Here is a 7,706-nt window from a genome sequence, read left to right on the forward strand (position 1 = left end):
TTACGATCATCACTGGAATATAGTCCAAATTTCCTGTCTTTGTGATACACGTTGCTCAACTTCTTTGCAGTAACATGATCTGATGCAAAATTTTCAAATATATCCAAAACTTTATCTTGATTATTTTTTTTTTAATTTCCAATTGTTTGGATGTGCTATACCAATGTAACTTTGAAATACTATGCAGTACATGTTATGTATCTCATTTTGTTCACAGGATGATTACGGCCTTTGTCACCACCTTCTCAAGGAAGATAATCCACAAGAACCAGAATATGCCAACATATAGAAAAGAACACAGAGTTGTAGGTTTTAGAAAGCTGTAAAATAATACGCAGTTCGCTTATAATACGCAGTAACATTTTGTCTTACTTAATACTCCAATCACTGTAAGATATTAGCAATATTTGTATTTTATAACTGTAAATATTTCTGCTTGTAGCAAATGGCACAAAAGATATGTATGTTAAGAACAAAACTTGATGTTGTGAAATTATAAAGATAGATGAAACGTGTCTGTATAACAATAATGCAATACTCTTTGTATAAATGTAATAAAGTACAGGGCCGTTGCCTGGGTAAAATCTCTAGTGGGCAGCTGACAAACATCAAGAAACATCATGTATCGCTCAAATGTCACATAGTGATGCTTATCATGTGCATTTATACCAGGACCTTTAACAAAGTAGTGGGCGGGGGGGGTGGGACATTTCTCAGAAGGGACCATCATGACACTATCTAAGCGGAGCGCTAACATCGGTTGGAGTAGCATATTAAGGAAACATTTGCCTTAAATGCCTTCCAGTTTGCCGGAAATGGCACTTCCCAGGTCTTGTAAGTTGCATCTTAACATTTTTTTTTTAGATCTCATGTTTAGTAATTACACTTCAATTTTTTTTAAATGAGAAGAAACAATATTACTTCGGTAAAATCACTTTATTTTACTCAGGTAATTGAAGAAATAAAAGCAACCCGTACCTAGAATCTTGAAGTTGCACACTACTGACTAATGAAATCAGAAGAATTTATATGAACATTTCGCAAAGACTTACTGAATTAGCGCATACTGTCCAGGCGTTCACATTACCGTAGGCCTACTTTCCTTAAGGAAGTGGAAATCTCAAGGGCATCTGCCTGCCACCACCAACATCCCACCCACCCTCCCGCCCGCAGTCTACGGGCTTGCAATAACATTTTGTGGCAGAAATGGTGACATTAGCCTACATAAACTAATATCTTACTTTAACGAAAGTTATTTTTTTCCTTAAGTACTCAGAATGTTAGGAACATCACAGGAGCCTTCGAAAAAATTATATCGATATTTTTGCTTGCCTTGTTGTTGTATCGTTATTCAGATGTTTTAATTTGTACTTTCTCATTTACTCAGTTATAACATTTAGTTAATAGGTCTATTCATATCTCAAATATTCGCAAATTGTATTCTTTACCCAAATGTTATGAAAGACGTTTTTAAATCAATCGTTGTAAGAAAGACAACGTCATTGCTACTTTCAAATTTTGACCAGGTTACAACTTTTATAAATTTTCAAAATGAAATAGATAAAGCCCGAGAACGAAGATTCTAAATGGAATGCTTTAAAAAAGTGATTATTCATCATATGTTTAACACACTGGATTTACTTATATTATCTTTGATGCAAGGGTCATCGTATATTTTGCTGTTCAATGAATATTACAAATATTAGGTATGGGAATAGCTCAGGCGTAACAATTCCGTCACATATACAGATGGCAACCCTCAGTGATAAGCTGGTTTTATGTGATATCTGACAAACCGTTGGTTCTACTAGACGATTGCAACTGTTCAAAATTTCAATTTGATATATAGATATTCTAGTATCTTCTTGTCAATTGCAATACCACCTATGTATTTATTCTCTCTACTTTATAGTCTCAATTGTACTTCAGAACCTTTCTGCAAACAGTTGAAAAACTGTTGACAAATCACTTCACTGGTAATAACTGGCATGTGACGGTTAGTTACTGGACACTGATGTTGACAAGCAGATGCATTTTCTTAGTTTTAGGCATCGTATACACAACTGATTATAATATGAAACAATTGTTCTACTTGATTATTTTTAAATTTCGATCTCTAAATATCTTTCTTCCATACTTTAGATGATCTATGCAATTTTGTTCTTTATTTTACATTGAATTCGTAGAATAAATCCACATTTTGATATAGAATACCAGCATAAAATAAGCTATGTATTGTCCGTATTTAGTACCAGTCTGCAAACGGTACCCCCAATAAATTGTATTTATCTGCGTTGATTAGAGAGACATATTTAGCAACATTTAGGGTTTGTATTGGGTTTTATATCGATAATTTTCTTCCGTCAGTAAATATTTATTTAAGTTACCCAGTAAGGTTATTTTTTTTTAATTCCCAAAGTTTTCAAAAAATTGCACATAGTCATTCTGAAATATGTTACTTACTGCTAGAGGACTTACAAGATCATTGTGTCTCATCGTAACATCGTACTCCTAATTACCTTTCGGTGTGATATTTTTTCATTGAAGTTAAAACAAGTGTTTACTCTTTTATCGTACTGGGCTTAAATGCAAACTTGAAAACATAATTTTCACACGAGAAGAATGTAGAACCGTCAAGTTACAACTTAAGTCAGTTTGAACTTGGTTGCCAAGATAACAAGGTGTAAATAAACGACCATGAACTAAAATAGTTTTCAGGTAGCTGAAGTAGCTGCTAGCTTAGCAATATTGTTGCAGAATTTTGTTGAATCTTGAGGCGCAAACGCTTTCCCTGTAGCATTTTGTATCGCAAAGATAAATAATTAGTTTTTCAATTTTATTCCATTGTGTTAATGCTATTGCAGAGTAAATGGTGTTATCAAGTCACGTCAGCTATAATGTCTTCTTTTGTTTTAATTTGCGCATCATTTATCCACAGAGCAAAACAGTATTTCTAAAGAAGAATAAAAAACACTTTCCCCGTTCTGTGATCCAACTTCTCAGTGGAATAGTAGACGGATTAGACAGTTAAAATTAGCTATATACATTCATGCAATCAACCATCTCGAGACAGGACATCCTTGAAAAGATATTGAATGACACAAGCCCAATACATTTAATGGTTGTTGTTTGTTGATACGTATCAACAAATGTGGTAAACAAGTCTTGTCAAATTCAAGTATATATTTCTAATGCTTTGGATGATATTTATCTTTTGGTACGTTTAATTGTGTTTATCAACGAAAACTTTGTCTCGAAATAAATGTTCGCCTATTTACTGTCTGGTGTGAACACACGAATTTACCCACCCTCGGGCTGAGACTCAGATGGATAGAAAAAAAGGACCAAACGGAACGAGTGTCCCGTCTTTCCCGAGCTTCCACTGTCAATTTTTGACCCGCACGTACAAAATTTGCATAGTGGGTATATTGTAGTGCATTTCGGTATATCCAAAATAGGGTCTAGTCGCCCTTTAGTCTGCGTAGCCATGCATTCAAATTTTTCACAGTATATCACTTCCTGGTTTACAAGCGATGACTCAACATATGGTAGATTAGAAACAATTGCCTATAGTTATAAATATATAAAGTCTATATTTTGTTTTAAATAAGTATTAAACGGAAACCAAACGACAAACTTAGACTTTGGTCAAGTGATTGGGTTGATAACTATTGTATACCAATTAACTATTCCTCGATTGAATATATTACATAAATCCTGAACTCCTTTCCCACGAAATATGACGATCAAGCCCGGGATGCTCTTCTTCCCCTCCTTCTCCCTTGAGCACACCGATGTCGTATATTTACAACAACAAACTCTTTCAGCTTACCACCGAAAATAACAATTCTTAAACAATTCGTTGCTTTTAAATAATCCGACCCAGTTAGCTATGTTTCATAGATATCGTTCATAAATGTCCCTCTCGCGAAAATGTAACAATCATGAACAGATGTAAGGAGCTTCGAGATGCGTTTTGCCAATTTTACACAACCCCTTCTATCAGTTGCATCATGGCGCTTGGTCGATAGATGTTGTGTTCCTGGATTTCCAGAAGGCCTTTGAAAAAGTTCCCCACCAGCGTCTTTTACCTAGGCTGAAGAGCATGGGGTGTCAATGGGAAGTTACTGTCTTGGATCGGGAATTGGCTTGGTAATAGGGAACAGAGGGTGATAATTAAAGGCTGTGCTTCTTCTTGGCAAAACGTTACTAGTAGGGTTCCACAAGGGTCTGTATTGGGTCCCTTGTTTTTTGTTGCCTATATAAAGGATATCGAAGGAGATATTTTGTGTACAGCTAAGAAGTTTGCTGATGACACCAAACGGTATTCTGAGGTCTCTTCCAAAAGCGGTTCTGAGAAGTTTCAAACGGATTTGGATAAGATTTTTTCCTGGTCTCATGGGTGGCAAATGCTTTTTAATATTGATAAATGCAAGGTAATGCATATTGGTAGTAGTAACCAAAAGTTTACATACAATCTTAATGTTGTGGATACACAGGGGGTCTCTGTTGAAAGAGACCTAGGTATCTACATTGACTCATCTCTGCAACCTTCTAAGCATTGTTTTTAAAGCTGCTAAAAGAGGTAATCGGGTTTTAGGTATGACCAAGAGGAACTTCAGTTTCCTGAAAGAGGACATCGTAGTAAGGCTTTATAAGCAGTTGGTTAGGCCTCATCTGGAGTATGCTGTGCAGGCCTGGAACCCATATTTTGCTTAGGATAAGGAAGTACTTGAAAAAGGTCCACAGGAGGGCTATCAGGATGATTAGTTCCTTAAAGAGAGTTCCTTATTATAGGCGGTTACAACTGTTGAATCTCACCACACTGGAGCTTAGGAGGTTACGTGGGGACTTGATCCAGGTTTTCAAGATTGTGTATGGTTTCGACAATTTATCCTTTACCGACTTGTTCATGTTTGCTAACAGTAGTTGTACCAGATGTCATTGTCTTAAACTCCGAAAGTCACATAGTAGGATTAATATTCAGCATAAATTTTTTCTAATAGGGTTGTGAATGAGTGGAATGGTTTGCCTGAGAAAGTTGTAATTGCAAGTAGTGTCAATGGGTTTAAGAATGCTTTGGACAAGCACTTTAAACATTGTAATCGGGTCTGAGTGTCTGTGTCTTCGGTTGTTTTCCCTCTCTCTATAGGGTCCTTGATATAGTGTCCCTCCTGATCTTTTTTTCTACTAATCTAAACTACGCTGTCACTCAGTGATGTCCGATGTTGATTTGGGTACAGATGACATGCATATAAATGAGTACGCGATAACTAAAAGGCATACCTGGTGCTTTTTTTTTACTTCCTCTAATCGTTCAAATTTATGTTACATTGACTATTTACACTTGTAACTTTCCATTGTATGGCACATTATATTATTTTCTTTTAGGACTAAGTAAACCTTGATCAAACCTAGCACTTTCGGACAAGGAATTTGCTTTTTTTTCACAAAACTTTCTAGGCGCTCACGTGACTGCAGGTCAACCTATGACGTACATGTGCGGAGTCGGATGAGGAAGGCTTTCGATCAAGCTATTCAGTTTAGCACTAACACTACGGCGATACGACACTCTGTCATAATGTTCCAATCAAAATTCCAACAATTTGTGAAGTAAGAGGTTGCAAAACAACGGTGAAACCAACAATTACGATTCCTTACGTTTTCCAGTCATCAAACCGACGATAAACTTCCTAGGCTTTGGATTACTTTTGTAAGTAGCCCCCGAAAGACTTTCTCGCTCCGGGCTTTCCCACCATCTGCAGGTGAATAAATGTTCATCGCACTTCGTCACAAACACTTTTTATAGGCAGTATTGACTACATAGAGGCCCTCTAAAATGCAAAGTCTCCCTAATACTGGTATATGCCTAAACGCATGAGCCACAATTGCCCCGTTATTCTAATGTGCATCCTCAATTGTTTATCTTCAGCCGTGATTTACCCTGTAGGTGCAGGAACAAAGATCATATTACAAAAGAGTACACTGTACAAAAGACCCTGTGTGACTTGCTTCTCTTTGGCAGAACCAACGACTCAACAGTACGCACTGAGCTAATTTAGTGATGCACACTAACACGTACGAACGATATGTATCGTAGGCCTGTATATATTGTACTGAGACGGTAAAATTGTTCGCATATTTTTAAACTTTTGTAACTCGTATATGGATTATGGGTTCTATCAGGCGCTTTTTTAACCGTGGTGTTCCCTTCTCGCGTGTCTACTTTAGTAGACTTGTGACTAAATGAAAGGCTTACATTATGGCAGCAAACTGAGAGATTACCATAGCTTTATATTTTGTGTATTTGATTAATATTGCATCCACTGACTGGAAACTATAACTGTATAACTGCAAACACGATTAATTGCAACAAATGAAGAAATACCTGCTATGTCGACATATTTCACAAGGTAGGCATTTCAATTGCGGCAAAACCTCGATATCGTACGGCACAGTATGTATACTGGTCTATAATAGCAGCGAAACTTACGAAATATGACCAGACTTTGAGGCAGTTTTTAACCTTAACTTACTTTTAATTGAAGAATTGCTACCCAAAATAAATTAACAAATTTGTGAACAATTCTAACAAGTCATTCTTTCTCTTGTAGCTGCATGTTTATTGGAAGAGTGAAGTTAATCAAAGATTCACTTTCTTACGAGAAGTACGTGGAAAGTCCATTGTTTTTGTTTCACGGTCGCGGTCGCGGTGTACTCAGCAGAATGACGTCACACGGTGACCTGTACGTTCATCAGCTTTACGCTTCACGTTTCTGGTCAGTGAGAATATGCTCACTTTGACATCAAATTTCTCTGAATGACTGTCTCTTTCGACTAAACGGGAACCACATTGTGTTTATGTACTAAATGCTTTAGTATGAGCCCCCAAAAAGGTTTTTTTCGCCACCAGCTATGCATATGGAAGTAAAAATAATGAAAACACAATTTCTTCTTAACTGTTTTATATATTGACTTTGAAAGGTTATACTTGTAGACCAAATCAACATTTTTAGTGAAAATGTTCTTTCGTTTTGCGATTGCGAAATATTGGGGTATTTAACTACGCTCATTACATGACAACATTTAGAATTAACGCTCGAGGGACGCGAAACCGATGTTTGTGTGTACATTTTGAACTTTCACAACACTCACAACTAACTAACATTCCAAAAATAAGAACACAAGCTTACTCAGTTATGCTTTTATTCAAGTATTTCTGCTTTCGGGTCCTTCCGTAATAGGGGATATTATGCTCCTGGCCAAAATGTAACGTGATATGCTACTGATATGCTACTGTTTTGTCGTCTCTTACGTGACCAACCTTTAGTTTGTTCGGCGCGTTTGTAGCTCTGTATAGGCTACATGATGCTAGGCTGATGTTCCTTCCCGAATTCCTAATGCAATCGGGTATCGTTGGCCTCTATTGGCCAACTTTTTACTTATCATAACTTAGGCCTAGGCCAAGGTAAGTTAGGGAATTTTGTCTTCTTTAGAATTTTCTGAAATTTTAGTAGCATCCATCCAATAACTTTTCTGTTAAAGCTTGTTGAAACAGCTATTTTTCTTAGCTCTCAAAAGTTTACAATCATATGTACTGTACTACGCAAATGGTTTTTTTTAAAGTGTTTTTGTGCTTCCCACTGTAATGTCACAAGAACAATTACGAAATAAGGTAAGTTATATTTTCGAACCTTTCAATGCAA

The 7,706-nt window shown here is 36.5% G+C and overlaps 1 protein-coding gene across 3 annotated transcripts in view; it reads left to right on the forward strand.

Annotated features, from left to right (window-relative positions):
- Window positions 1-2,891, forward strand: part of LOC139984368 (receptor-type tyrosine-protein phosphatase S-like) — a 55,185-nt gene extending 52,294 nt beyond the window's left edge. For all 3 annotated transcript variants that reach the window (XM_071998269.1, XM_071998276.1, XM_071998261.1), the window contains one exon: window positions 218-2,891. The gene's annotated coding sequence lies outside the window, so the exon portion shown is untranslated. The remainder of the gene's footprint in view (window positions 1-217) is intronic.
- The last annotated feature ends 4,815 nt before the right edge of the window (window positions 2,892-7,706 follow it).

This window comes from Apostichopus japonicus, chromosome 2 (assembly GCF_037975245.1).
Source record: "Apostichopus japonicus isolate 1M-3 chromosome 2, ASM3797524v1, whole genome shotgun sequence".
NCBI lineage: Eukaryota > Metazoa > Echinodermata > Holothuroidea > Aspidochirotida > Stichopodidae > Apostichopus > Apostichopus japonicus.